Here is a 14,760-nt window from a genome sequence, read left to right on the forward strand (position 1 = left end):
TCCTTCCTTTTTGGCCTTCCACACGGCACAAGGAGAGGCCATGTTGTGGTTCTCTCCAACCTCTTTTAAGTAAAGGATTGGAAGGGGTGAATCAAGAAAGAATTTCTCCAAATCCTTTTCCTTCTTTAAGCTAGACATGAGATGCTTACATAAAGAGGAGGGGGGCGTGAGGGCTAAATATGCATTAGAGATTATTGAATTCAGCCTTTCTCTTCCTCTTCTTTAACCGCAAGGAAGTCCTTTTCTTCTTCCTCCTTCCAAGAAAAAGAGAAAATGTTTCTTTTTCTTCTTCCTTCTTCCTCCTCTTGGAAGCAATCAAAAGTTAATTGCTTAAAAAAGTTTCAACCTTCAAAAGAGAATCTTCTGTAAGGAAGCTAGCACTCCGATGAAATCAAGATGCTTGAAACGATCTGTACCTCGTGTGGATACCTATAAAGATTGGACACTTGTACGGTTTAATCCTTCGATCATCAGATAGCGGTAAAGATCTACCCGCTCAAAGGTAAAATAGAATCTTTACAATTCTTTATTATAGAATTAAATTAATCAAGTTTTAATTTTAATCTCTTTTTTTTAATTCATAATTTTATGAGTTTGTGAACTCAGAATTTTTTTAAATTCTACCCTTCCTGGAATGTTCATGTGATGAACAACCCCGCACGTGTGTTTCCACTGCAATCGTCGCAACGCGTGTGAGAGTAACCCGACGGGATCAACGCTCCAAAGCAATACAAGATCTAAATTACAGCCTTTTATGGCATATATGATACAGCAAGTTACACAAACTACAGATATGTACCACTTGACAGCAGCAGCCATTTTAACTAGGAGAGAAAACAGGTATTATAACTAGTTAACCGCACACAGCAGGCAGCTGCTGACACACTGCATTATGCATGATTGCAGCTATCTGATGATTGATTCCTTTTAATGGGAACACCTGAGGCTTTGCATCTTCAGACAAGTCATTGCCATCGTGGTGTTTCTCGCCTGTCACAACCAAAACGATATTGTTTTAAGGGAAGCATTTTCCTAGAATGTTAAGGATCAATCTCATGGTATAACAGAATTAGGCTTACACTATTCTCTTGACTGAATATATTCAGTACGCTAGTAGGAACAAACAATACTTAGCATATACAGTAAGTCTGTATTTACTATTAAGAATAAACTGAAGAATAGGTAATATTTGGCATATCAAAATCCACCGTATGGAGTACATCAACTTCTCTTTTTTTATGCTTCTCTGAATTGTGGGTGATGGCCATGATAATATACCCTTGGTTAGATAACTAATATAAAAATAAGTTATATCTGATTGGAAGGTTAAAGGGATGAAAGGAAGAAACAATTTCTGATCAATAAATCATGCTGGGATTCTGTGGAGACGGTCAGTAACAAGCCGGCTCTGCTTTAGCTCTGAGCTGAATGGTGGAAAAGGAGATATTGCATTTAGAAAATGTGCACGAACTACTGCACCCAAAATCCTATCTGAATCAATTTTGTGGACTGGGTGACCCATGGTGGTCAAGATTTTCCTCCTAAATGAGCTATTGCCCAAGTATGTCCTAGCACGCCGTATTTTTAAAACAAATTTGGACATCATATCTGACTGGGAAGTTGGATTTGCTGCAGCATAGCGAAACAAACATTTCCAGTTCCTTTCCCAGTCTTGATTTCATTTGGTCACTGAAGAAAAACAAACTAGCTTATTCAAAGTAACAAGTAGTTTTTATACACATGCAAGAAAACATTCCAAGTTTGCCATACCTTCTTCACTTCAGGAACTGATTTACAGTCTGGAGGTTTCTCAACAGCCAGTTTGGTTTTGTATGGTATCAAGTTGTGACCAGGTGCATGCTATGAGACTCCGGTTCTAGAATTTGTCACGTCTGACACAGACCTGTTGGTAGGAGGCCCAGATTCAACATTAGACCCTGGACTCTCCTGTTCCCTCAGAATCTCTTTGTCATCAACACTACTGATATCATTCTGTTCAATCTCTTCTATGCTTCTACTTAATGACGACAAGGATTCTCTGTCCAGGTCTTGCATCACAGCATGGTTAAAGTTTTTCTCTGGCTCAATTTTTTCCATGCTTCTTCTCAGCGAGTCTATATTTGATGTTGTGGATCCTGGATACAGCGGTCTAGTTTTGAAGAGCTTGACTGCACTTCGTATCCTGCTTGAAGTTTAGTTCATTTTCAGTTTCTGTAGAAAGGGGCATCAATAGTTTCTGCTGCCCCATCTCTAAGACTTCCATGCTGCAGAGCTGTTTCATCATCTTCTCCAGTTTGGCTAGAATTACTACCATCACCACCATAATCCAATGTGAGCTCAGTTTGCTGGTTCTGTTCCAAGGCCTTTAAAGCTCGAAGCCTTCTGTAGTATTCTTCAAAGTATGCTTTCTTTTTGGCAACTAAGCCACTAAACTTGTCCAGTTCCTCCTGGCGTCTGTCGTGAGTAAACACTGACCTTTTTCTCCCATGACAATGACTCAGCTGCAAATCTTCCAAAGGATATAGAACCATGATCAAGCATTTGCGAGACCGAAGCTTCCTGCAAACCACATTAACAATATTAATACTCTACATAAATGAAAGAAAACAATATATTTAAATAATTACAGCACCCCAATTATCTTTCATTGGCTTCTTTGTATCACATGCTATATTCTCTGCTAACTTTGTATCAAACTTAATATAATATCCATATAAATCAACAGAAAATGTAAGAAACAAAAAGGGGAAAATTAATATACCAACACAGCTGAAAGGTAATGTATCATGAGTTCAGAATTCAATATAGGAGAAGAATAACAAAGTAGGTCACATCAGGAAATACAGAGAAATGAAACTCAGGTACTTAATAAAGCTCAAGCACCCATTTAGCCACCCAATAACAACAGAATAGGAAAATTATATTCATTATAGACCTTTTGCATAGCAATCTAACTTAATAAGCAGATGTAAGGAGTTTATATCATCCCAACTGTATATACTTCAAAAACAGCAATGAAACTGCAAGGAGAGGAAAACAAGCAAATAGAACCAATAAGACCACAGCAGAGAATAAAAGAACTCGTACCATTCTGTTGCAAATATAGTGTAGAATTTGATACAATATATTACATGTAAGATCATATATTAAAAAATCTGAAATGCAAAATGAAACTAGCAATAGATAAATATCTTATCATTGTAGTTAGCATTTATGTAACCTGAATAATGTCATTAAAAAAGGGTTAAAGAGCAAAAAATAGATGGTTTGATACATGTAAGAATGAATTGCTGTTAGTTTAGCACTCTAAAGGAGCATTAAAGATTTTTTTAGACAAATAATTATGATGGTGAACAACCCAAAGAGATTAGAAAAAAAATTACTTGAGAATCATCTCGATCAGATAACTCCTCCTGTGACCATCCCATAATAAGTCTGACCAACACTGGTCGCCATTTCATGTCAACCAGTTACTTTACAATTATTACACAATATTATGGAGGCAAAAGCAGTCAGTTGATGGTGCCTCCCATTCTACAAAAGTATAAGCAAGGGCAGATACCTACATTAGGAAAAAGAACGACAGTTTTAGTCCCTTAACCTTGATAGCGTAAAAGTCAAAACACTGAGAATCATATTCTAGTTTAGATTGTCACGGTACAATGTCAAAATATGTGATAACGATGATAGAGGAAATGTAATAACATGAGATAAAGTTGCGAGTAAAGTAGGAAAAATAACGAATCTCCTGAAATTTGAGTATGTAAAAGGGAAGAGTACAGCAAAATCTTGTCACAGTGATTTGTAAAGTACTTGCAAACTTTGCTAGATTTTTAAAAATACTCTATTCATCAAGAAAATTATAAATATATTTTCAATGACCATTGTGCTAATAGCATGGGGTTGAAAACTTCTTGACCACAAGCAGATGAGAGTATAATCAATTTAGGTTTACATAAAATTCAACTTCTTTAATTGCATTTAAGAAAGTCTTCATCCAAAACAAGAAAACAATATCTGAAATAGGCTGGGTCAAAAGCAAGGTAGTGTTCCAACTTTAATCCAAGAAAAATTAATGTTTTTTCCATAGGTTTGACTTTGGGGCAAAATTTTATATCACATTTATAATTGTCTTGTAAAAATTGGTTGAAATCCTTTACATGATAAAAAAAGAATTAACAACAGTAAAATTATGATGCTCTGATAGGCATAGGAAATTGATGGGAAAAATGAAAAATCAAATAACTTAATACAGACTAAATAAAAAGCCATGGAGCAAATTTTTCTTCCAAGCCTCAAGGAGAACAGTAAAGGAATGATTTAAATTCCTTGGGGACCTTTTCAGATTCGACATACTTAACAAAAGACTGCTGTAATCATTAAACAATCCAAATAAATTAAGTTTTGTAAACGAGCTAAGATAGTAAATTAAAGTTAGTCCAACACTCACGGCAGTCATAGTTAAAACATAAGCTGAAAACATATCATATCTACTTTTACGAGGTCAGAACATTCTTGGACAAGCTAAACATTGAGAAAAAAAAAATCCTGGCTTCTGAATATTGCCACCTATTCTTCAATCTTCAAAACCCAAATTCAGATCTTTTTGTTTTTCACAACTCAAGCAGATGTTTAACTAGTGCCAAATTTCGACTCTCAATAAATAGAAACTAAAATCAGGAAAAAAAATTTATCAAAGCAGCTCTTCCATGATATTATAAAATCCAAACTCCAACGTTAGATAAGTGACTCTAAATACCTGGCATGAGACGCGCGCGCGCTGGAGAGAGAGAAATAACAAAGCAAATAAGAAATAAAGAATTCAGCTAAATAATAATTAAAAAAAAGACAATGAAAAATTTAAAGAGATCAAGATAAAGGTTCCATCTTTGATGGGCAATCAAGATAGAGATTCCAAAACCCAAATCTTTGGCAGAAAATCGAATCCAATAGAAAGAAAAACATAAAATCTAGCTCCCGAACCTTGGCTAGGGGCAACAAATCATCCATTTTGGGATCAAAAACAAACCCAGAAAGAAAAAATCCCCTTCGAAAAGGCATAAAAGTAATACTATGACAAATTGTTGGCAAATAAATCAAAATATACTTACATACTTCAAGAAATACTGCGATCCGAAACAAAGATGTAAATGTCAGAAAAACACCAGAGCATCCCAAATTAAATGAGAGCAGAAATAAAAATGAAAAAAACAAATTAAATTAATTAGCCAATCGCAACAATTAGGAGAAAAGTTATCCAATGGTGAAGCAGGCATTTCAGCTAACTTAATAACAAGAGACATAAAAGAATTGCAGAAAAAAAATAGCACAATAAGATTCACACAAACTGGTAGTTCATGTAAAAAAGCCCATCTATTTATGGTCGGGATTTTGTGAAGGAGAAAATGTAAATATGCGACACATTCTAGTATTGAGCAAACAACTCCTGATTTCTGACAAGCAAAACACGAACTTTGAGAATGTCGGTTCTCGAAGTCAAAATCGTACCTTTATTGATACCATCTTTATCTCGAAACTATCATCAGCCTCCAAATCATATGAATTCTTCAGGAACAGCAGAAAAAACACATCAGAAGAAATTTAATTACAGTTTTGTAATTAAAGATGCCTTAAAAAAAATATAATCTTCAAAAAACAAGAAATTAGAAGGCAAAATGGGAAAAGGAAAAAGAGGCTCAAATTCGCCACTTCCAGATGTTCCCCGCCAATTGCTAGAGAAGCTGACACGCAAAGAAGAAAAGAGCAATTTTACAAGTCAACCCATCATCTCATCAATATACATACATACACACAAAAAAGAGGAGAAGATCCCCGCTCCTCTCCTCCGGGTGATGACCTCTCCAACTTACAATGAATGCAGATTGGTTGTCAGCAGTGTAGTAGACCTTCCAAAAATGCCTCGCCTATTGCCAGAGAAGGTGGCATGCAAAGAAGAGAACAAATTTAGAAGTTCAACCCTTGTTGCATCAATATTCCTGCAAAAATGGCATCCATACAAACAAAAAAGCAAGGAATGCTGTACCGGCCGGTTTCAGCCCGTACCGAACCGATACTGGCTCCGAACGGTCCTGGTTCGGTGTTAAAAACCCGTACCGGCCCGAACCGGCTAACCGTATCGGCCGTACTGGTTCCAAATTTTTTTGGAGCTTTTGGATACGTGAAACCAAGACGGGTTCCCTCCCAACCCGCAAAGCTACCATGCTTTCAAATCAAAGATCTGGCCAGAACAGGTCCAGCAACACATGGATAATTTAATCTAGTATAACCCCAGTCCAAAAATTGGTGTCCAAGACTATTGATGCTTGTTTGACGTCAATAATAGACTAAAAAGCTAATTTGATTCAAGAAATCACAGCCTAAAGCAATAAAAGTAATACTATGACAAATTGTTGGCAAATAAATCAAAATATACTTATATACTTCAAGAAATAATGCAATCAGAAAATACTTCGACCTGAGCACGCTGTTCCACCAATCAGATATGCTTGCTAAAGAGACATCAATGGTTAGGATTTATCGAGGACAGCTTCCACAGAAAATCACGAATCAAGCCCCTATAAGATAAGATGACTAGGAGCTGTAATATTTCATTTAAAGGCTATCAAAGAAAGGAGTAAAGATGTCATCATCACCCAAAAGGTTCGGACTTTAGCTGCTGCATAGGGTCAGCAATAGCTCGGAAGATAAATAGATAAGACAACAGCAGACACGAATATACTTGAACAGTTTTTATGAGTTTGGTAAAATTCTAGGATGATGCAGTTTGAAAGTCCGAGCCACAAAAACTGATGAAGTAGATTTACCATGAATAAAGCGGAATGCAAAGTGTACAATCAACATAAAAGTTGTGGTTAAAAAGGGGTAGCTGGCAAAGAGAGTGGCTATCCATAATTACCTAAACTACAAAAGGCCGGCGGACAATAGAAACTCAAGCAAGTACATTATCATCTGAACGCAATACAAGTGTACTATTTATGTAATAAATTAAACAAACTTAGTTCAAACTAGGTGGAATCAAGAAACTTCATCTCATCTAAAGGGAACCAGAAAGAGTATGGCCGTCAAACCACGTACAGGTCAAGGAATTATCTGTGTTCAATAGAAATCATTAGGTCTAGCATGGAAGGTGCAAAGAAGACGACGTTTTTTATTAAAAAAAGAAAAAAATATTAAAAAATGTTAGAAAAAAGAAAAAGAAAAGAATGGCTACCAATAATAAAGAACACAAAGCTATATCCACTACAGGCCAGACACAAGTCAATTCTTGTATAAAAATAATGGAGCCTTTTTGGAAGCCAAAAAAGGATCAATGTTTAGCCTACGAGAAGTGAGTCCTAAAGAAACCCAAAACAGACAATTTACCTAGAATACACAATATCTGGCTTTGTAACGAGCCAACCTCAGTTCGAAAAATAAATCACCGAGTCAACCAGATATGCTAATTGTTGGTCCATTTGAACTTTAGAAGATAAGACTACATCCTAAAAAATAATAATCATAAAAAATCATTCACAACTTAATATAATATAATCATCCCGACATATCACAAGCCTTACTTTATGATACATAATACATTCAAGAAAACAAAAAAGGCATCCCCAAGGTTTCTGCCACTTAGCATCTGAGGTGTTTCGAATACATGATGCCAGGTCCAAATGGAGCAACTTACCATTGCACCAAGCCCCGCCCGCCGTAATACATTAACAAACATGCTCAGGCATGAAATCATGAAAATTAAAGAGAAGAGAGGTTGAAAAAGAAATGGTAAAGTATCCAGAACAACATGCATAAATGTTTTCCAAGCCAATGGAAAGTCATGCAGATCAATGTAACCAACAAGGTTAAAAAAATGATTAAATGTTGAAGGATTGGATTACCACACAGTATGTCACAAGGATATAACCATAACTGATGGCCAGCAGACAAAACAAAGAGAAATTCTTCTGGTTTGAACTTGATCTAATATAAAAGGCATAGGAGCTATACAGGGATTAGTCTATAGTTCGGTTCTGAGATTATGCAAATGCATTTTCAGAAGATCATGTCATTATCTCATGGGAAACTGCATATGATACTATTTGAAGTGTACTAAGAAGAACCAACCACATTTGTCCAAATAAAATATTAAGCAACATACACAGCAATAAAAAATGGGAGCAAAAGTAGAGCTGCCACTGTCATGATTTATAGAAAACAAGGATGTAAATGTTAGAAAAACACCACAGCTTCCCAAATTAAATAAGAGAGAAATAAAATGAAAAAAACATATTAACTTAATTAGCCATCGCAACAAAATGGGAGAAAAAGTTATCCAATGGTGAAGCAGGCATTTCAGATAACTTTATAACAAGAGACGTAAAAGAATTGCAGAAAAAAAAAAGCACAATAAGATTCACACATAAACTGGTAGTTCATGTAAAAGAGCCCATGTATTTATGGTCGGGATTTTGGGAAGGAGAAAATGTAAAAATGTGACACATTTGAGTATTGAGCAAACAACTCCTGATTTTTGACAAGCAAAATACAAACTTTGAGAATTTGGGTTCTCGAAGTCAAAATCGTACCTTTATCGATACCATCTTTATCTTGAAACTATCATGAGCCTCCAAATCCTATGAATTCTTCAGGAACAACCGAAAAAACACATCAAAAGAAATTTAATTACAGTTATGTAATTAAAGAAGTCTTACAAAAATATAATCTTCAAAAAACAAGAAATTGAAAGGCAAAAAAGGAAAAGGAAGAAGAGGCTCAAATTCACCACTTCCAGAAGTTCCTCGCCTATTGCTAGAGAAGCTGACACGCAAAGAAGAGAAGAAGAGTAATTTCACAACTTGCCCATCATCTCATTAATATACATGCACACAAAAAAGAGGAGAAGATCCCCGCGCCTCTTCTCCGATGGTGATGACCTCTCCAACTTACAATGAATGCAGCTCAGGTGCCAGCAATGTAGCAGACCTTCCACATATGTCTCGCCTATTGCTAGAGAAGATGGCATGCAAAGAAGAGAAGAACAATTTTTAGAAGTCACCCTTGTTGCATGAATATTCATACAAAAATAAATCCGTACACAAAAAAGCGAAGAAGAAAAGGAGAAGGAACAATGCTTGAAAGGTAACTGAGAAATCACTATAGATGCTCACCTCCTCTCTCAAGTAGAAAGCTAGGAGAAAGGAGAGGTGGAAGGCTGAGCCTTGTTTACCAACATATAAGAACCAGCTCTTTGAGAAGGCGATTATCCATCACATTGTATGCCCGCCCATGCTCCTAATTCTTGGAACCATTATAAGTACCATTTTGAACCTTATGTCTTACATGAAAAGTTAACATAATCTGCGGCATTAGATAAACAGGTCTACTGCAATAAATAAATAAGGTTTACTGCAAATCCGAATATGACTCAGAGGGTACCCTCTCAACTCACAACCTACCAATGCTTTCAAATCAAGATTTGGTCAGAACAGGTCAGCAACAAATGGATAATTTAATCTAGTATACTAGTCTAAAAATTGGTGTCCAGCACTATTGATGCTTGTTCAACGTCAATAACAGACCAAAAAGTTAATCTGATTCAAGAAATCACAGCCTTAAGCAATAAAAGTAATACTCTGACAAATTGTTGGCAAATAAATCAAAATATACTTACAAACTTCAAGAAATACTGCAATCGAACAGTTTTTCGACTTGAGCATGCTGTTCCACCAATCAAATATGCTTGCTAAAGAGACATCAATGGTTAGGATTTATCGAAGACAATTTCCACAGAAAATCACGAATCTAGCCCCTATAAGATGAGATGACCATGAGTTGTAATAGTTTATTTGAAGGCTATCACCGGAATGAGTAAGGATGCTGTCATCATTGCCCAAAAGGTTCGGACTTTTGCTGCAGCATAGGGTCCAACCATGGAATGCCGTACCGGCCCGTACCGGCCGGTACGGGCCGGTACGTACCGGTCCGGTCCTAGACCGGTACGGAACGGATAAAAAACCGGTATTTTCCGATTTTTTATCCGAACCGGCCGGTACGGGTGCGTACCGGCCGGTTCGGAGGTACCGGCCGGTACCGGCGGTACCGGCCTCGTACCGGTGTGAACGATTTTTTTTTTAGAACCACAGCGCGCGTGGTTTTTGAAACTACGCATACCGGCCGGTACGGTACCGGTACCGGCCGTACGTACCGGACCGGACCGTCCAACAATAGCTCAGAAGATAAATAGATAATTAAGACAACAACAGAGACAAGAATAAACTTGAACAATTTTTATGAGCTTGGTAAAGTTCTAGGATGATGCAGTTTTGAGAGACTGATGAAGTAGATTTACCATGAATAAAGCGGAATGCAGAGTGTATAATCAACATAAAATTTGTGGTTAAAAGGAATAGTTGGCAAAGAGAGTGGCTATCCATAATTACCTAAACTACAAAGGCTAACGGACAATAGAAACTCAAGCAAGTACATTATCATGTGCAACTTAGACAAAAGGCATTATCTTAACCAAGTTCAAAACTTTTGAAGATATACTGAAGAAAAGGGAGAGAGGGATAGAGAGACTTTTACCAAGATCTCCCCACTTCCTACGCTCTCCACCAAAATCTACTTTAAATCTCTCAGAAATTCAAGAAACCCTTAAAAAGGAATATTGAAAAAAATAATCCCAGCAACTGGAAAGCAAAGAAGGGGAAGATGGAGAAGGAGACTCAGATTCACCAATTGATCTGCAACTAATAAATCAAACGGCTGCAAACGGTTGCCTGCAGAACAACAGCAGCAGACCATCCAAGATTGCCTCACCATCAAGAGAATAGTTGCTTTCCTCTCAAAATGTAGCAAAACCCTCATCCAAGAATCATCACAGCCTCTTTGCATGGAACCCAAAAGCAATGCCGCTCTCCCAGTTTGCGAAACAAAGAAGAAGAAGAAAAGCAAAAGAGAAGAAACAAAAACAAACAAAGAGAACAAGATAACAAGAAGCACACCATCGCGGCCATTATCCACCCGGGAGACCAACAACAAGTTGAAGGAGAAGAAAGAGAAGACCAACAAATCTTGAGTAAGAGAACTAGAAGCCGACCTGGGGAAAAGATCCCACAGTGTCTCTTTTTCTCCTCCCCCATCGAACGATCGTTGCTGCTCGGCTGTCTGCGGAGCAGCAGACCTTCCAGAGCTGCTCACTCAATCGCTGCTAAAGAGCCGCGGCCAGATCTGCACCCTCTTGTCTATGATATCTGCTATCTGGTGGGGGAGGTGGACTCCTTCCGAGCCACGCATGTCTTTCGTGAGGCGAACAATGCAGCAGACTGGGTCGCCTCATTCGTAGCACACCACTCTGGAGCCGTCCTATGGAGGGGTTTCGAGCGAGTGCCGGTGGCACTAGAGCATGTTTTGCTTTTTGATTATTCTGGGCGTTTTCACGGTTTGCAGTGAGATGCCGGTACACCAAAAAAAAAAAGAGAACATAATCTCAAGCACCAAACTATTACATCCACCATGAAAGGCTTGATCAAATCATTCAAAGTTGACAGTAAGAGACAACAAAAGCAGAGAAATTACTATAACAGATCCATGAAAACACTAAAGTTATATGTCACAGTCACAAAGGCAAAATATAGCATACAAAACCACACAAATAGATGTTGGGCATTCCACAGACGTGGTGCATGCAACAACAAATAAAAGCAGGTGGACAACCAATTGAATCACCAAGGCTAACAGAGCAAAAAAAGTTTGCTCAAAATTTGATGACCATCATTCATGTCATCAAATGGAGCAAGCAATGGCAGCGAACTGAGACAACAACCAGCACAAATCTATGTACAACAACCAAGCAAAATGAGAGATATAGAAGCAATAAAATAATCCAAACTCTTTATATGAACCAGAGAAATAGTCTTAGCATCTGACGAGATAAGCCTCCAAAGAAATTCTATATAGCAACCTTTTAAGCTCAATGGTTTAGGATTTTCCATGGATTTCGTTTGATTTTGGCTATTCACATTTCTTTATTTCAGTCGGTTTTTCTAGAGAATTACATTGCATACCAAAGAATTGAGGCATGATTAATTTCGAGGACGAAATTTATTTAAGAGGAAAGAATGTAATGTCCAGGCCCGATACTAACTAGGCCCAATACTTTTGAAGCCCAGTTTAAGGGTATTTGGGCCAGGTCATTAATGGGGCCGTATTGGGCCCATGGATGGCAACCCTCACCTCAAGCCTAAGGACTGAAGTGACGGGCCCCAGCTGGCCAGTGGGGGAAGGCCAGCTGTTGGGCCCTCATCCATGCATAATGGGAGTCTTCCACCTCTCACCCTGGTTGAAAGGACAAGCCCAGCTGGCCTGAGGGAAAGGGCAGCTGTAGGCTTCCGAAGCAAGGAGGAAGGAGAGGGTGCCACCTCTCCAATAAGCAGAGTTTATTTAAACTCCCAGTTTCTTAGCTTAGGAGTTACTATACCCTCTTATTCCTTAGCCCTCTGGAGTACTAAACCATAGAAGCCAAACCCTAGAGCCGAAGGTTGAAGGAGCTAAACCTCTGAAGCCCTAGGAGAGGAAGGAGGGATTTCTTGAAGGGTGTACTGCTCGGCTACAGCCAACCCGGAGCAAAGTATGACCTGATTTACTAAAATAGGTTTAAACAAAATAAAAAGGGAGGAAGTTCCTCTGTGGAATGTTTCTTCCCTCTGTTTCAAGTTTAAACAGTAAAATAGAGGGAGGAAGAGTCTGGCACAGAGATGGAAGAAGAAATAACCTGTACTACCTTATATGATACACTGCAAAAATATTTAAAAATATGACAATTTGACTAGTCTGAATACCCTGTTACCCATGTATGAGGCTTCGTGCTATTGTGGGCGGTAGTCGGCAATAGCACGGCCGTGTCACGGATCGTGTCCGGGGCGTGACATATGTCACCTCAGTTGTGGTTATGATAAAAATAAAAAAGGGAACAGAAATACTTTGAACACAACTGCAATTAATATAACTTATGACGTGAATGCTTTAAGGCCTGCAGCATCACGAGAAGATTGAACTTAGGTGAGATCAAATGAATAATGCTTATCGAACATTGAATTAAAACAACAAAATCCAATTAACATAGCCCAAAAAAAAAAATTTGTTAGTCCGAAAATTAACTATTTATCAAAGACGGATACAATGACGGGGAGTGCAATCAACTAGCAGACCATTTCATCCACAGTTTAGACCAACAGGGACCTACAGACAGCATCTACCAAAAAAGGGTTGATCATATCATTCAAAGTTGACAGCAAGAGGTAACAAACGCAAAGAAATTACCATAATCCAACCATGAAAATACTAAAGTTATGTGTGTCTCAGTCATAGCGGCAAAAACAGCATACAAAACCACATAATGCCAACATTAAATAGATGTTCGGGCATTCCACAAACGTGGTGCGTGCAACAACATATTAAAGCAGGTGGACAACCAATTGCATCACCAAGACTACCGGACCCAAAAAAAAGTTTGCTCAAAATTTGATGACCATCAATTACGTATCATCAAACAGAGCAAGCAATGGCAGCCAACCGAAACAACAACCAGCATAAATTTATGTACAACAACCAAGCAGGACGAGAGATATAGAAGCAATAAAATAATCCAAACTCTTTCTATGAAGAACTAGAGAACTAGTCCTAGCATTTAACGAAATAAGCATCCGAAGAAATCCTATATAGCAACCTTTTAAGCTCAATGGTTTAGAATTTCCCGTGGATTTAGAACGTCAGAGATCATTTCACATGCCAGAACAATATAGAACATAACCTCCAGAACCAAATTAGACGGAGTCCCACCAACAACCAAGAATACCAAATGTAGATTGAACAAACACCGATCAAAATATTATCTCACTATCATTCAAGTCCAGAGAGAACTTAAAGCAAAGTTAACAAAATAAAATATCTGAACCAAGTTCAAAACTTTTGAAGATATACTGAAGAAAAGGGAGAGAGGGAGAGAGACTTTGACCAAGATCTCCCCATTTCCTACACTCTCCACCTAAATCTACATTAATCTCTCGAAAACACAACCGTAAAAAAGAATATTGAAAACAAAAATCCCAGCAATTTGAAAGCAGAGAAGGGGAGATGGAGGGGGGCTCAGATTCACCGATTGATCTGCAACTAATAAATCAAAATGGCTGCAAACAGTTGCCTGCAAGATTGCCTTGCCGTCAAGAGAATAACTGCTTTCCTCTCAATTGTAGCGAAACCCCTGCAAGAATCATCACAGCCGCCATGTAAAGAACCCAAAAGCAGCGCCGCTCTCCCAATTTGGGAAAAAGAAGAATAAGAAAAGCAAAAGAGAAGGCACATAAACAAAGAAAGAGAAAAAGATAACCAGAAGCACAACATCATGACCATTATCCACCCGGAGACCAACAAGTAGAAGGAGAAGAAGAAATAGAATACCAGCAAATCTTGAGAAAGAGAACTAGAAGCCGACCTAGGGAAAAGATCCCACAATGTCTTCTTCTCCTCCCCCCATCTAACAATGGCTGCTGCTCGGATGTTTGCGGGACAGCAGACATTCGAAAGCTGCTCGCTCTACCGCTACTGAAGAGAATATAACCTCCAGCACCAAACTATTTCATCCACAGCTTAGAGTTTAGACCAACAGTGACCAACAAACAGCATCCACCTTGAAAGGCTTGATCATATCATGACAGGAAGAGGCGACAAAAGCACAGAAATTACTATAATACATCTATGAAA

General features: G+C 38.1%; 2 long non-coding RNA genes across 7 annotated transcripts; both read right to left on the minus strand.

The window, feature by feature from the left end:
• Positions 1–712: 712 nt before the first annotated feature.
• On the minus strand, positions 713–2,174 carry LOC120108724. 2 transcript variants are annotated; one of them, XR_005509969.1, is made up of 2 exons: positions 1,771–2,174; positions 713–990 (listed from the first exon to the last, which is right to left on the minus strand). It is a non-coding gene; the product is annotated as an uncharacterized LOC120108724 (long non-coding RNA). The 2 variants fall into 2 exon arrangements; XR_005509968.1 differs by lacking the exon at positions 713–990 and adding an exon at positions 1,600–1,689.
• A 1,256-nt stretch (positions 2,175–3,430) lies between these two features.
• On the minus strand, positions 3,431–9,989 carry LOC120108723. 5 transcript variants are annotated; one of them, XR_005509966.1, is made up of 7 exons: positions 8,947–9,989; positions 8,783–8,817; positions 8,586–8,642; positions 6,476–6,575; positions 5,871–5,924; positions 5,509–5,741; positions 3,431–3,562 (listed from the first exon to the last, which is right to left on the minus strand). It is a non-coding gene; the product is annotated as an uncharacterized LOC120108723 (long non-coding RNA). The 5 variants fall into 5 exon arrangements; XR_005509967.1 differs by lacking the exon at positions 6,476–6,575 and having other exon boundaries at positions 8,947–9,006; positions 9,168–9,988; XR_005509964.1 differs by having other exon boundaries at positions 8,783–9,988.
• Between the last annotated feature and the right edge of the window lie 4,771 nt (positions 9,990–14,760).

The sequence above is a fragment of the Phoenix dactylifera genome, unplaced genomic scaffold (genome assembly GCF_009389715.1).
Source record: "Phoenix dactylifera cultivar Barhee BC4 unplaced genomic scaffold, palm_55x_up_171113_PBpolish2nd_filt_p 001516F, whole genome shotgun sequence".
NCBI classification, from domain to species: domain Eukaryota; kingdom Viridiplantae; phylum Streptophyta; class Magnoliopsida; order Arecales; family Arecaceae; genus Phoenix; species Phoenix dactylifera.